The following is a 17,405-nucleotide window of genomic DNA, read 5'->3' on the forward strand; positions in this document are numbered from 1 at the left end:
CCTACTGTAAGTCCTCTTTTTTGCTAAACATCGGGCGGGACTGGCGGGAGGCGAAAAAAGGAGTAGAGATTGCCGATGTTAAGCTACACGATCAATTTTGTAACTTGATTTCATTTCTTAAATCAAAATCAGATGAAGATGAAGCATATTATGATTTGAAGTTGCACGAGCAGTGGATAATCTACTTCAAAAGTGTTAAAACATTGAATGTTTCTCAGAACTGCTCAAGATCTGCGAGTTTTATTTTTGTATAAGCGCATATAACGCAAATGTGGAAAGAGTTTTTTCACTGATTAATACTCAGTGGAGCAAAGAGAGGAATAGACTAAGTGTGCAGTCAGTTAAATCTTTAATTCTTACTCAATACAACTTAAAAAACATGACATGTGAAGATTTTTATAATTATTTGTTAAAAAACCAAGAATCTAGGAATACAAAAAATATAGGGTGTGTATAGGTTTGAACACCACATGAGGGAGGGTTAAAAAAGAGAACGTTATAGGGGGGTTGAAGGTTTTGGACCGCTTCCCAGCCTATGGAAATTCAGTTGAATTTTGAAGAGGATCTTTATTACTCGATTAATATAGGTGTATTTGTATGTACAGCGAAGTAGGTAAAGGATTCACTGGAACGAGCTAGGTCGAGTTCCTGAAGCTCACTGGCATCTGGGGACGATGCACTGGTTTATAAATGTGTTGCTTGAGCAACGCATAGCTGGGCTGGTGAGATCACGTTCTGGAAGATTCCGACGGGGTCGAGGTCTTCCTTTGTGTTCGATGTTTGATGCGTAGTTGCGTAGCTCCTTGGAATTTCCCGTGTACTCCGTGATTGCGTATCTGGAGCGAGTCGAATCGCCTTTATGGGTAAGCTGGACGAAGGATTTCAGCCACGGCTAACTATCGTGTACGAGAAGAGGACGCAATGATGTCATTTGTACAGATTAGGTTCGATGAGGGAAATAGGTGATATCACAAGTCGTGCTATATCTCTACAACGTGTTAACTGCTAACTGCTAACTGCTCCTACTGTTCAGAGTTCGAGTGTGTGATGGTCGGTGTTCGTGGCGTTACTACCCACGAAAGTTGGTATCTCCGAACCCGATCGAAACCGTTCCGTTGCGACCGTTGCCGAATGCCGAATGCCGAGTGATCGAGCTGATCGTCTCTGATCCGCACCCGCCCTCATCCAGCCCATCTGCTGTCAGCTGACGACGACACCGGCTCCGGACACGAGGACATCGTCGTACCTCTACAGACGACAGACGACAGACGACAGACGATACTTTTTCAATTTCTATTTTCAATATGGCGACGCTCGCGCCGTTGTGCTTGTACACTAAAGATTTGTACAAAAGCCGAATGGCCGCGTCCACGCTAACTGGACAATGTTTCCACATCCTCTGTATACGGTGAGCATTTGATTGGATTTAAAAGTGTATACAATGACTAATTAGTCTGTATCACATACACAACTACGACTCAACTTCAATCCCCACTTTCCAGACCTCCACAGCAGCGGAGTGCAGACTTTGCCTCTGCTCTGCGATTCGTCTCCATCCGTGACGATCCTCATCCACGGCGTTTGGACCTACCGTCAGTTATACTTGACCCTTTGCCTTCAACTTTACTAACTCGTTAGTCCACACTATCTCACAATGCCTTTCTCATTTGTAGGTTAGGAAATGTGACCATTTGCCAGATATGATATGATATGTCTTTCGTGTGTCAACAATCTGTAATTGTCTTCTCGGAGTGATGACAATTTGGACGTCGAGCCGGAAGATTCTATATGGAAAGACGAGTCAGATGTTGATTTGCTACATTTCTAGTTCACCAAACAATGGCGTGGTAAGTAAATATGATACGATTCCAAACAAACTCAATGGTACATAAAAACACGTGTAAAATGATATCTAACCACACTGTAAAATTGTATATCGTTTTGCTTATTTTGTATGTAGATTTGCGGAGGGAAAATTACTTCGGACAACAATAACGACAACCTGAAATGTGAAGACGTAATGCAGGCGAAAAAAATCTGTATATATGTGACATTTCTTTAGTCATTTACAAGGTAAACGAATGTTAACGTTTAAAGTCAAACAAATGTAACATTCATTTGAAAAAAATTACCAAATGATACGTACGAAACACTACTCTGGAGAAAATCGTTCAAATGTGATGATTGTTTAAAATCTTACAATACAAAGTCTGTACTCGGTGAAACGGCACACAATTGTAACGTTTGTTTAAAATTATTCTCTCTAAAACATCACGCTATGAATCATACGAGATGCCAGTCTGAAGAAAAACCGTTGAAGTTTAATATATTTGTTTAAAATCTTTCAAATCATAATATTACCTCATTATACATACATATGTATATTCGTAGCATGCATTTGTGGCATTTGATTAAAATATTCAATGCAAAATCTTTCCTCGTTGCACACATGAGTGTTCATAGTGAGGTAGAGAACAAATGTAACATTTGTTTAAAATCATTCGCTCAAAAATATCTTACTTACAAGGCATTTGAAAACGAGATGTAACTTTTGTTCATGATTGTTTTCTCATGAACCTTTTGTGTGCGAGAATGTTCATATTGGGGTGAAGCCTCATAAGTGTGATATTTGTTATATATATATATAATTTCTTCAGAAAGTTTCCCTTGTACACTTTTATAAGGGGATAAAGCACAAATGTACACTGCAGATTGTACAAATCTTTTAGGAGGTAATAGAAAAGGTCATTACTTTTGTACTAATTCGTTACAGTTTTTAAGATAATTCATACTTTTTTTTTTACATATTGTTATTATTCACTGATAGCACTATAATTTACGGTGCCATCTTATTTATTTTTTTTGTTGTTGTTTTCTGTTACTCTGGTTTGTATTTATTCCATGATATACATTAACACGTATCTAGAAATGTCGGAAACTTTAACGAAGTCACGTTGAATTGACACAAAAAGGGTGTCTCTCATGGCAAACTTCAAGTTTTCAAACAATTTTCCAAATTACTTTTAAAAAGTTTGGTTTTTGCGCTTTCAATTGATGCGTCACTTATAAATATTACGCCAATTTTTAGAACTCTCTTGCACGAACGTACCCGCAGGACAAATCCCTTGTTATGTCCTGACGGACTGGCGATACAAAAAAACGATATTTGATTCACGAGCAGATCGATACGAACAAACCAGATAAACACTTATTTTTTCTTAATAAAATATCACTTTGTTTATAGATTGGTAAGATATATTTTAGATTAAACGTACACTCTCATAGTCTCGGAGAAATTCGGAGACTCGGTGTAACGTTGGTGTCGATCAGGGTAATCTGATTTGTTTCAATTCGATCGTCGTCTTTTATCTGTATACGATTCGTCGTAATGACTTCCGTATGCGGTCAGCTTTGCTCTAAATAAGATATGTAAGCTTTTTTTATGTTATCAAGGACTTGGAGGTTATTAAATCACTCTCTTCTTAAAGTTATTAGGAAATTTGCGGTCCAGACTACTGGGGTTTTGTCGTTCTTCTTAGAATCTTTTCGGACGTCATTCATCAGCCTTTGGTTCTCCGTCGCGTGGAGAATGAATTTCCTGTAGAAATTGACCATGGCTAGAAATCTCCTAAAGTCCTGGACTGTTTGAGGTTTGGGGTAGCTTCTAATGGCTGCTACCTTTTCCGGGGACGGTTTGATTCCGTCTTTCGTGACATGATGGCCTAGGAATTTCACCTCCGCCTTGCCTAGCTCGCATTTGCTAAACATAGAAATATAACATAAGTATTAAACTACGTAATTTAATACGGTAAGTATTAAACTACGGTGTTAAACATAGAAATTGTAGAAATTAGTGTGTTGACGGTGGAGCTTGCACGCCAGATGAATGAGCTTCTTCCATAATTAGAAAATATATTAGGCACGTAAAGGAGCTCATTCTATTTGGCATACCCAACGATAGTCTGCTCAATAATTGAGGACAGTCGATCGAGCCGTTAAGGATGTTCAAAATTGTTGAGATGTCGGCTATTTCCCTTCTTTTGACAAGTGGAAGCAGATGCTGACACCTACAAGCATCTTCATAGGATGTATAGGATAATCCGAAACGGCTGCCGATGTACCTCAAGAATCTCTTCTGGTTTTATAGTAATCCTCATGTTTTGGGTCCCATATCGTTGGATTACTTTGATATAATTCAATTAATTGCAAACAAACATCTTCTGTCCACGTTTCCACGATGCTCGAACGAAACGTCTGTCACTCGACACTTCCACGAGCGCGATGCGAATCCCTTTGTGTTCGTCAAAAAACCGACAATAAGCGGAGCACGAGCTGAACGCACCTTTAGAATTGATTTTAACTCCGTACACCCGGAGGCCGGGGCGGCAGCGCTTGGAACTGGAACACATCGGCTGGCCGCTGTGTTTCGAAGACGCGATCTGTGACCGCCGTCAGCTCTTTCATGTTGGTTCCTTCACTTCCTTTTACTGTCCTTGATGGCACCCTTGAGTGCCTTCCGCGCATTTCGATACAGTTCATCCACCGCCGGGGTGTGCCCCTCTTCTCAGGGCGAGGCAAATCTTACTGTACGAGTCTGCCAACTCGTTCATTGTCTTGCCTTCAACTATCGGATAAGGACCGCCGCTGGGAGCTTCCACCTCCTTTGTCGGTGACCGTCCTAATCGCGAGCTTCTTTGAAAGGCAAATTTTTCTTTGTCCATTTTTGGTCCCACGAGAATCTAGGGAAAAAAGGGGTTCATCCGATCAGAGCCCCGCATAATCGGATAAGCCTGGATACTCCACAGGGTCGGCTGGTACTCTGGAGGCTCGTTTGCGACCGTACTGTTTAACGTCTCTACGGCCACGCATTTGTTGGCACGATTGCATCCACCGTAGATAGAGACGTGCTCCTTGTCCGGGACCACTACGTCGCCGTAGCAGTTGACTACTAGAGTCGTTCCCCAATCTGCAACCCGGGGACCCGTGCGGTCGTATGGAGCACCACTTAAAAAAATAGGCCAAAATACTTTTTAAGAAAACTGGAATATCTCAAGCACGTGAAACTACTGCCAGTTGCAAGGTACCGTAACGTTACGGCGAGTTTCTCTCTCGATGTTATGGCCAGTCTCATTTTCATATCTTTTTTTGTTATAAAACCAATATTAGCAACGAACGAATCTTCACTTAAAAAGATTCTGGTAATCGTTCATGTTATCGCCTAGAACCATTTTTTTTGACAGAATTTTGTCGTCAGACAGTTGCGGTTTGTCTCTTTCAGACCATACGTCTGCATCGTCCTCATCTGAAGACGAATCACTGGTTTCTCACACACAAATCTAATACCCTCAACGCTTTGTTGATGTGGCGTTGGAACGTTTGGGCGGCGTTTTTCGGTCCGAACATCATCCGACAAAATTTTAATAGTCTTGTCGAGGTCGGTGTATCGGGGGTGTTGAAATTGTAGAGCGTGTGTTGTTAATTTGCCCGTGTTACACCGAGTGGGGTCGCTTATGTCAGACTCACCGAACCCGCGCGTAAAGGCCGGTGTGGCAACACCCAAGACCGTTGGTTCGGCAGTCTCCACAGTACTCGCCCTCGGTAAGGTTGCAGCAATGGTTGCCGTACAGCATCTGTCCTGAGGAATACTGCCGGACATGTGTTTAATTCCTTGTGGATGAATGTGGCTCTTGGTGCAACCGGTCTCAAGGAGTGCATTTTCTCCCGTAGCTGTCGGAGCAGTTCCGGTTGGTCATTGTGGTTGTTTCTTCCGGTAAAAAACTCGCCCGGGAGTCGTATACCCTCTCCGTATACGAGTTCGGCGCTTGTGGCCTTCAAGTCTTCCTTGTATGCTGCTCGCAAACCCAGTAACACGATGGGCAATGCTCTTGTCCAGTCCCCCGTTGCGCGGCGTCTGATTGCTGTTTTCTGTGCTCGGTGCCATCGTCCTCTTCATTGCATATCAGGGCTAGCTGTATGTTGTGTGGCAGTTTCTGCAGTCACAGATCTTTGATGGTCGCCTCTCTGCATCCGGGTTCCGCCAGCGACTTGATTTTCGTAAGCAGGTCCGAAGAGTTGAGAGTTGCTCGAGTAATAGAACACTAGGCAATTCCCGACTCTTTTTTTTTTGCAGTCGTGCAGTTTATTCCTAAGCTCCCTCAAATTGGAGGCGTCATATAAAATCGCTTTCTCGGAAGACTTACCAGAGATTCCGTCGATAACGTTGCCCACGAGGTCGCGATTTTCGATCGAACCAATGCAGGTAATCTGCATCCGGACAGGTATTCGATGATTGGTTCACCTGACATCTTCTGAGACTTGCGCAATCTCCTATGGATCGACGCACCACTCTCCTTCTGGGAGAACTCCTACAGCGATCCACTTTAGGGCTTCAATCAATAATTGATACCTATGTCCGTACTTTTCGACCGTTCCTTATATTAGCCGCTTTACGAACAGCAGCTTTTCAATGCTGCTTTCTGAACGGCAGCTTTTCTATTGATAAGACAGCATATTTATATCTTTTGCACATTTTGTGAGCACTATGTTTCTTGTGAATTATTGAAATTAAGTGGGAATTAAACCACTTTGCAACAACACAAATAAACGGTCTCAAAAATACGAAATCGACTCTCATCCATAGAGTCTCATCTCCTACCAGAAGGAGTTTCAAAGTTCTTCACGTCGTCCTTTTCTGTCCCGACGATGTACTATCCACGAAGAGTCAAAGAATTCAGAATCAAAAATGGATGGCGTTAACCATGTTTCGGTTAGCGTGCCACCATATCATCAGAAACGGAAGGCGAAGAATGTGAATAATTTGATGGTTCTCCATATACCATATTAACCAACAATGCTTGTATATTTTTACGAGATTCATAGTTTTTTTTGCCCGATAATTTTTTTAATAATGGTGTCAAACTTAATAAAAAATTTTTATTTTAATCGTCCTCTGTGGATAATATTTCCAACAGCCTAGTCTCGGTTGAATTCCTGTGACGTTTCCGTGGGACTGGATGTCGTCTTGTGACGACAAAATTCGTCATAAATAATAATAAATCGTCAAAAATATTATAAAGTGTGTTATACAAAAATTCAACGGCATCACCAGTATTCATGAGGTACATTTGGCGCCAGTCCATTGAACGTACCTCATTATAAACCAATTCAGAATCAACGCGAGCAAAATTCCATCGTGATGAAGGAACCACAACAGATGAACGAGCTGAAACAGGTCTCACAGAAGATAAAAACTGAAGCTCAATTTGTAATGCATCATGATATAGGTCCTCGGGGATGATCGCAGTTCCTTTTGGGCATAGGATCATCGTTGCTGACACATTGGATTCATTCACCAACATAATATCGAGCTTACTTCGACTAATGGGTGAACCAACCTGTTCTAGGTCGCAATAGGAAATTACAAAATTAAATTTATTGCGGACATGAATATTGGCACTAGGCAAATTGAAATCACCCATTATTAATAATATGTCACGTTCATTTATGAAATCACGTACATTCATCATATTCGCAAACAATAACTCATATACATCATCTTTCGCAGCGGACGGAATGTAAACAACACAAATAAAAACTCTCGCAAATACAAAATCAACTCTCACCCATAAGTCCTCGCCAGGAGTTTCGAAGTTCTTCAACCTGACAGACCGCAACCAGACACGAGGAGCAAATAAAACTCCCCCACCACATAGTTGCTCTCTGTCCCGACGATGCACTGTCCACGAAGAATCAAAAAATGATGGCGATAACCATGTTTCTGTTAACGCCACCATATCATCACCGATAGAATAAATGGCCGTATAAAACGCGGCCACCTTGGTCCTGAGACCGCGTACGTTTTGGTAGTACACTGTTAGTTTTCGATCTCTCAGTCTGGCGCGTGAGTCTTTTTGGAACAAGAAATGACTTTTTTTTTTAATGTTCAGTTGTGATGAAGGTTTTATGATCTGCTTCAGTGTAGTGTGAGTATTTGCTGGCCAATTTCTTGATTCGTGACGCGATGTCATCGTAGTCGCCTTTTCCGAAGTTGTGTTTTGACCAGTGATTGCGTGTTCGATTCGATTATTCGAGTTAACGCATTCGATTATTATCGAGTGAACAAGGCTGAGCCTTGTGCTCCCGATCTTTGTTGCGTGTGCCCAAATCGGGGCACCGCATACTGGTCGAAATCATTAATCTAACTGCCAAAGCCAAAATATATGGATTTGATAAAAAATAATGCATTTTTTTATTTTAATTTACATCTAATAACAATGCATCTAATTTATAAAAAAAAGCGGTCATTGTTTGCGCCCTAGAAAACTTCCTTGTAGGGTGCTCTCTATATCTTCTGAACTTTCTATTGCCTCTACCGAAAACGTCCCGATAGGCAAAACAGCAGATTCTATAATATCTGCTCCATGGATGAGCAGTTTATGTTATTACTAGAGGGCATATTGTACCATGGATATACAGGTCTATTAGCTACAGAAGGCGCGTGCACAGTACTCATACAAATGCATTTTTCATATACAGGCTGTTATTTATATATTTTATTTCAACCGATCGTGTAATGTTTTTAAGATCTATGATATAATTTGGGTGGCATATTTATTTAATATTTGAATACGTACCAAGAATAAAATGATAAATAGCATTTTTTTAAATTATAAGTAAAACAAACGTACGTATGCAAAAATTAATACGAATTAAAAAATGAGAAAAAATATAGGATATAAATTATATTAAACAGGAAATAAGTGATTTTAAAAGTGTTCGAATTTTGATAATAATGCAGTCCTTTTCATTATTATATATAGACATTCTTCTTTGTCGGCTAGTATTAAGTCCCGACCGTTACAAAGATAATAAAATAAATTCGCAAAGAAAGCGCTACACTTTGTTGTTTATTTGCTCACTTCAAATTTGTTTACTGTTGGGTGCCTAGACCATCAAAATATTTTTTCATTATTTTGCATAGAATTGTTTGTCGGCTTCAGAATTTTGTAGCCAAGTCAGAACTTGTCATAAATAATAATAAAATAAACTTACAAAAAAAATATTGCGGCGATCTTTGGATAATGCCGCAGTACATTTACACCCAGAAAGTCTACCCGAACCGGAAGTGTTTCTAATCTAAATAAATACATTGTTCATTTTATAATCTTATTTTTGAATTTCAATTTCAAACTTTTCTATTATAAGACTTTACTTTTACTACTCTACTACTAAACGTACTTCTAGTTTTACTAACCTTTTCTGATTTTCTTTAATTCGTTACTTCTTTGCTCGTTTTGGATAGTCTTCTGTTTCTATACAATGTCGTATCATAATTCTTCTACGCCACTTAATTCTCCATCACTTGAAGAATCCATATATTCACTATCAGAATATTCTACTTTTATAATGTCAGTGAAATTGTCCGTTAAAATATCGAGTTTTGGTTCCAGTTCAATAAATTTTTCTTCATGTTTTTTCACATGTCTCCAAACGTCTCTGAATGTATCAATAGTGATTGACTCTGCTTCTTTCCTAAACAGCTCTTCAACGACCTTTAAGTCAAACATGACATTTTTTGAAGCTACTTTACCCTTAATAATGCCCCACAGTAATTCTATAGGGTTTAGTTCTGGGTGGTAGGGTGGTAGGCGTAGTACGTTATGTCTTCCAAGATTTCAAGATTTTATCAAGTACAAACTCTTGATGATTTTGTTTATTGTTTTTTATTATTTCATATAAAACAGGCTTTGTGCATTTTTCTGGATAAGGTATATTAAATTTTCTTAACCAAGCTAGCATGTCAGCTTTTCTGGAATTAGATGTGGGCATAGGTTCTGACATGACATTATGGTACGACGCATTATCAATAACAATTACAGATTGGGGTTGTAAATTTGGAACAAGCTTTTCTTTAATCCATTTTTGATAATTAATCGCGTTCATATTATTATGATAATCTCCGGTTTTAATTTTAGATGGATATATAAGTAACGCATTTGGAATAAATCCTTTTTCAGAACAGGCGTGAACTATTATTAGCATATTACCCTTATAAATCGGTACTCTGCAACCTTTGCTAGTTTCATCGGACCATGATTTTGGCATCGTATGTGAGCTATTTATATAGGATTCATCCGTGTAAACTATAGGGCGGCCTTGCAATCTATACTCTTCTAATTTGGAAAGATATATGGATCTCTTCAGTCGAATTACATTTTTTTCAATAAGTGTTTGTTTATTATTTTTCATCTTTCTCCATTTGAAACCTAGCCTACGAACGATAACTCTTAACGAAGAAATTGCACCTTTAAATTTTAAACTGTCTTTCAAAACTTCTAATAACTTTTGTAGCGTCGGAAATGTCTTATGAACTAGATGAAAATCGTAGATAGTTCGCCTGATGACCTCTTGATCAAAACTATCCACTGTAGTTATTTTTGATAACCTTACACGATTTTTGCCCGGTGTCCTTAAAACAACTCGCACAGTCGATGAAGATGTGGATGCTGCTGGATCTGATGACTCTGAAGATATAGGTTGTGTCGTTGATGGCTCCGATATTGAAGGTTGCGATGTTGGCGGTTTATTAGCCACCACAAATTGATTTCGTACTTCACAAACAATTCGCTGAACACTTCTTTTAGAAACACCAGTCGCTTCCGCAGTTGAAGCATATAAATTTTTCATAAAACTATTTCTTTCGTCACTTTCACTATTCACTATACGATGCATGAAATAGTTGAAAACATTATACACAATTTCGCGAGATTGTCCCGTTAGTGTTTTCCCAGATCCAATTTTATTACAAAGCATTTTATTATCATATATCCACTAATTCTAATGAACTAACTCCAATTAACCAATTAGCAAACAACATAAGAACGCGTTACGTCAGTTTGTGAGGGTTGATCGGTGACTGACCAGTGAAACTGGAAAAAATCATCCTGTAGTGCACACTTGATCACTGAGCAAAAATCACCGAGCAATACAAAAAATAATTGTTGTTTCTGTCATGCTCGGAAAGTGGGTGCGTATGAAAGGGACCAACTGATTGTCCTAGAAAACAGATACAAAAAATCTTATTCATATCTTCACGGATACAATATACGTGTTTGTATTGGTACGTGCCAGCTTTCGCTGCGCGAGCTATAGACCCGCGTACTTTTCTGCAGTCGCTTCCGTAGTTCAGCCACGGCTTCGTCCAGAGCCGCCAAGTCCAGCTTTCAAGCTCCCCAGCCAGGATAGGTTGATGTTGTGGGCCAGCGAGACATTCTTCTAACTCTTCACATTGTCTTTTAGGCAGATGAGTTGTCTCTTGAACTCTTCTATTGTTGAATTTAGGGAGAGGTAGCAACCAAAGTAATATAAAAACTTTATTATTTCAATTTTCTTAAAGACTAAATAATTTTAATAAGGAACAGTATTTTTTTATTTATTTATGACCATTTTACATAAAGAAAAAAACAAAAAACAATTACATAAATACAATAAAAAATAAATGACTACTATGTTTATGTGTGATGTTGTTTTATGATAATTTTTGAAGTCAAAACTTATCTTATTCATTCGTATACCCGTTGAATTTGATTTGATATTTTTGTAATATGGGTAAGAATTGTCGAACGTTTTTTGTTTGGTAATGGTTCCAACCCTTCTATGATTTGTATTTTGGGTGAATTGAAGCTAGTATTCTCGTGTATGTGGATAACAGGTGGCGATGTGTTTGACAAAGATGTGAGTGATAATGAATTATTCATTTCAGAATAATGCTAATTTTTCATTGATCAGTTGATGATGCTTTCTGTATTTAATTTTAATTCAGGATTCAATGTTTTTAAACTGTCACTATGATACATACACACATTGGATGGACATAAGTTTGGGGAGATTCAACTATGGGCCGAGATAGTATAGTGCATGCTTGGACAATCAGCTCGTTTTTTTTGTTCAGCCCATTCTTGGCTAGTTTCGGCATTGGACCTTCATCATTATTGTTACCTCGTACATATGTACCTGTGGCGTATGGTGGGTGTTAATACCGGGTATGCCGTAGGGCGTAGGGTATAAAATTATCAATTAACAAAAAATACTCGTTTTTCATTATAAAAATGTTTTATTAAAAGTTATTTATACATAAGTTCAATGCGACGTCATGAATTGTATTAATTCATGAACAGGTTTCCCTGAAAATTCAGAGCTAGAATATAGCACAATGAGTTCGTTTTTCAATCGAATACAATCAAACAGTGATCCATAAAAATCTTTTAATTTATTAATTAAAACATTTGGAAAATTCTCGGAAGACTTACCAGAGATTCCGTCGATAACGTTGCCCACGAGGTCGCGATTTTCGATCGAACCAATGCAGGTAATCTGCATCCGGACAGGTATTCGATGACTGGTTCACCTGACATCTTCTGAGACTTGCGCAATCTCCTATGGATCGACGCACCACTCTCCTTCTGGGAGAACTCCTCCAGCGATCCACTTTAGGGCTTCAATCAATAATTGATACCACCTATGTCCGTACTTTTCGGCCGTTCCTTATACTAGCCGCTTTACGAACAGCAGCTTTTCTATGCTGCTTTCTGAACGGCAGCTTTTCTATTGATAAGACAGGATATTTATATCTTTTGAACATTTTGTGAGCACTATGTTTCTTGTGAATTATTGAAATTAAGTGGGAATTAAACCACTTTGCAACAACACAAATAAACGGTCTCAAAAATACGAAATCGACTCATCCATAGAGTCTCATCTCCTACCAGAAGGAGTTTCAAAGTTCTTCACGTCGTCCTTTTCTGTCCCGACGATGTACTATCCATGAAGAGTCAAAGAATTCAGAATCAAAAAACGATGGCGTTAACCATGTTTCGGTTAGCGCGCCACCATATCATCAGAAACGGAAGGCGAAGAATGTGAATAATTTGATGGTTCTCCATATTAACCAACAATGCTTGTATATTTTTACGAGATTCATAGTTTTTTTTGCCCGATAATTTTTTTAATAACGGTGTCAAACTTAATAAAAAAAAAATATTTTAATCGTCCTCTGTGGATAATATTTCCAACAGCCTAGTCTCGGTTGAATTCCTGTGACGATTCCGTGGGACTGGATGTCGTCTTGTGACTGGGTATTGTGTTGTGGTTGGGTATTGTGTAGTGACTGTGTGTTGTGTGATGAATGGTGGTCCAACGGGATCCATTATGGACTCTTCCAGCTCGATTGGGATTTCAATTAAATCTACAGGGCTGTCATAATTCCCCATAGATTCCCTAAATTCCACATGTGGAATCAGGAATTCCATTTGAAAATGTAGGAGAACTATTATTTCTACTATTAACTATTACTAACAATTTCTCTAATATAGTGAATCTAGTTTCAATGCGATTAAACGCATCAAAACAAAGATCCGCGCCACATGCGACAACAATCGGCCATTGTATAGAAACGCAACAATACGTGCGCACCGTTCGAAATGCAACAACGAACTGATATTTATATCTTCTGAACTCTTTATTGCTGGCTTCTAGTGCTTCTTCCGAAAACATTCCGATAGGAAATATATTTCCAGGCTTTGCCTATCCGACCAAGCAGCTGTAATGTTCTTTATTCTATCTGCCAGTCGAATGTACTGCAAACGCCGTTTGCGCCCTAATATACCTGAATTCGATTCTTCGATGAGCTTCCGCTTGAAGACCTTGTAGGCATTTCATGTATTTCCATATATTTGGATTATGAGCTTAGGTCAAATGCAAAACTTTTCAAATGAAAGCCTTCGACCTCGTTGTCTTTTCCGGAATACTCCAACGTACAACTCCTCACGTTCCATAATATAATTGGAGCAACGCGCGGTTCGCGTCATACAACTGCTATGGGCTTCCCAATGTAATTTGTTTCGAAATAATTTAATAAGTACTCAGTTTTTTCCTTAATTTTTTATACTTTCAGATTTTGAAGTCATGACAGAGATGTCTGCAACAATAGGCAATATTATATGATTATTGCACCAAAACTGTTGTTATTGCTATATTCTATTAGGCCGAACGCATTCGATTATTATCGAGTGGACAAGGTTGAGCCTTGTGCTCCCGATCTTTATTGGGTCTGCCCAAATCGGGGCACCGCACACTGGTCGAAACCATTAATCTGACTGCAAAAGTCAAAATATATGGATTTGATAAAAAAAAATAATACATTTACTAAAGAATCCGAGGAAAATAAAAGGCTATTTAATGAATCGGTCGAACCGATACGAACACTTCGCCCCTAACAATTAAATTAATTAACAACGAAAATTTCATTTTAAAGATTCGAGCAGTTAAGTCGTGTCGGTGATACGACTTAACTGCAAACGGCGAGTATGTGCTAACTTAATCGCTGCAGAATTGTCAGGAGCAACGGCAGTATTTCTGGTATACTGATTGATTTTCATTGCCAAGTTCGGGTGGTGATTCAATGGTCGGAATTCTAATTTTTCCATTGGCACAACATATGGACTCGTTTTCTGAAGCCCATCTTTTTGCATCGCAATATTGGCAAACGACGTCCATTCTTTCTATACTTAAAACAATACTCTCATAAGTTTCTAATGGCTCGTAAGTGAACCCTTTTCTTTTATATGATACCCAATTATTTAGTCTGTTTGTCGATTGCCAAATATTGCGTGCATTTCTACGTGAGACTCTTTCATCTTCATTCGTAATTCCAAACCGTGGAACTTGTCTCTATCTGATATTTTCCATGCGGCAATGGTGATGTTCTTCTGTTTCGGTCATTCTAGACTCGGCACTTGTCAAACGTAGATTTTCTAGTCTTTTTTTTCGCTGTTCGTCTGTTTCGGTCATTCGAGACTCGGCACTTGTCAAACAAGAAGAGAAATCCATGAACATTAGAATTTCTTTAAATCTATTCCAGCTCATAGTTTTTTTTTCTAATGGAGTTTCTATGAGTTTATTTGTTGACTAATCGTTTAAAGTTCCTTTATGAACTATACTCGTAATGATCACGAGTGTAAACCATTTTTTCAGCTCTTTTATTATCACGTCCACTCATTTGGCGGTACGTTTGATTATCTTATATTTATGGTGATTCTGAGCTCTATATTAATTCGTTTCTGGAGCAATTGTTTCAAATAAATCGTCTCCAATAAATAAATGATTATTGCACCAAAACTGTTGTTACAGCTATATTCTATTAGGCCAAACATCACGTCTGGTGGATCGGGAGTCTCACTCTTCAGTTGACCCACCTTATGCGCAGTTTCCCGGTCTTAATTAGTGCGTCAGCTGCATAACTGTCAAAAATATTATAAAGTGTGTTATACAAAAATTCAACGGCATCACCAGTATTCATGAGGTACATTTGGCGCCAGTCCATTGAACGTACCTCATTAGAAACCAATTCAGAGTCAACGCGAGCAAAATTCCATCGTGATGAAGGAACCACAACAGATGAACGAGCTGAAACAGGTCTCACAGAAGATAAAAACAGAAGCTCAATTTGTAATGCATCATGATATAGGTCCTCGGGGATGATCGCAGTTCCTTTTGGGCATAGGATCATCGTTGCTGACACATTGGATTCATTCACCAACATAATATCGAGCTTACTTCGACTAATGGGTGAACCAACCTGTACTAGGTCTCAATAGGAAATTACAAAATTAAATTTATTGCGGACATGAATATTGGCACTAGGCAAATTGAAATCACCCACTATTAATAATATGTCACGTTCATTTATGAAATCACGTACATTCATCATATTCGCAAACAATAACTCATACATCGTATTTCGCAGCGGGCGGAATGTAAACAACACAAATCAAAACTCTCGCAAATACAAAATCAACTCTCACCCATAAGTCCTCGCTAGAAGGAGTTTCGAAGTTCTTCAACCTGACAGACCGCAACCAGACACGAGAAGCAAATAAAACTCCCCCACCACATCGTTGCTCTCTGTCCCGACGATGCACTGTCCACGAAGACTCAGAAAATGATGGCGTTAACCATGTTTCAGTTAACGCCACCATATCATCACCGATAGAATAAATGGCCGTATTAAACACGGCCACCTTGGTCCTGAGACCGCGTACGTTTTGGTAGTACACTGTTAGTTTTCGATCTCTCAGTCTGGCGCGTGAGTCTTTTTGGAACAAGAAATGACTTTTTTTTTTAATGTTCACTTGTGATGTAAGAGTCGAAGGTTTTATGATCTGCTTCAGTGTAGTGTGAGTATTTGCTGGCCAATTTCTTGAATCGTGACGCGATGTCATCGTAGTCGCCTTTTCCGAAGTTGTGTTTTGACCAGTGATTGCGTGTTCGATTCGATTATTATCGAGTGAACAAGGCTGAGCCTTGTGCTCCCGATCTTTGTTACGTGTGCCCAAATCGGGGCACCGCATACTGGTCGAAATCATTAATCTAACTGCCAAAGCCAAAATATATGGATTTGATAAAAAATAATGCATTTTTTTATTTTAATTTACATCTAATAACAATGCATCTAATTTATAATAAAATCGGTCATTGTTTGCGCCCTAGAAAACTTCCTTGTAGGGTGCTCTCTATATCTTCTGAACTCTTTATTGCTGGCTTCTATTGCCTCTACCGAAAACGTCCCGATAGGCAAAACAGCAGATTCTATAATATCTGCTCCATGGATGAGCAGTTTATGTTATTACTAGAGGGCATATTGTACCATGGATATAGACCCGCGTACTTTTCTGCAGTCGCTTCCGTAGTTCAGCCACGGCTTCGTCCAGAGCCGCCAAGTCCAGATTTCAAGCTCCCCAGCCAGGATAGGTTGTTGTTGTGGGCCAGCGAGACATTCTTCTATCTCTTCACAATGTCTTTTAGGCAGATGAGTTGTCTCTTGAACTCTTTTATTGTTGAATTTAGGGAGAGGTAGCAACCAAAGTAATATAAAAACTTTATTATCTCAATTTTCTTAAAGACTAAATAATTTTAATAAGAAACAGTATTTTTTTATTTATTTATGACCATTTTACATAAAGAAAAAACCAAATTACAATTACATAAATACAATAAATAATTAATGATTACTATGTTTATGTGTGATGTTGTTTTATGATAATTTTTGAAGCCAACCCTTCTCTTATTCATTCGTATACCCGTTGAATTTTGTTTGATATTTTTGTAATATGTGTAAGAATTGTCGAACGTTTTTTAATGGTTCCAACCCTTCTATGATTTGTATTTTGGGTGAATTGAAGCTAGTATTCTCGTGTATGTGGATAACAGGTGGCGATGTGTTTGACAAAGATGTGAGTGATAATGAATTATTCATTTCAGAATAATGCAAATTTTTCATTGATCAGTTGATGATGCTTTCTGTATTTAATTTTAATTCAGGATTCAATGTTTTTAAACTGTCACTATGA

General features: G+C 38.7%; 2 long non-coding RNA genes across 3 annotated transcripts in view; one reads left to right on the forward strand and one right to left on the reverse strand.

The window, feature by feature from the left end:
• LOC143910004 (uncharacterized) overlaps nucleotides 1-17,405 on the reverse strand; it is an 805,996-nt gene that overhangs the window by 17,956 nt on the left and 770,635 nt on the right. The window lies entirely within an intron of this gene.
• Nucleotides 1,100-3,153, forward strand: LOC143923206 (uncharacterized). Its single transcript, XR_013261709.1, has 4 exons — nucleotides 1,100-1,408; nucleotides 1,503-1,592; nucleotides 1,674-1,847; nucleotides 1,961-3,153. It is a non-coding gene; the product is annotated as an uncharacterized LOC143923206 (long non-coding RNA).

This window comes from Arctopsyche grandis, chromosome 3 (assembly GCF_051622035.1).
Source record: "Arctopsyche grandis isolate Sample6627 chromosome 3, ASM5162203v2, whole genome shotgun sequence".
In the NCBI taxonomy this organism is placed as follows: Eukaryota; Metazoa; Arthropoda; class Insecta; order Trichoptera; family Hydropsychidae; genus Arctopsyche; species Arctopsyche grandis.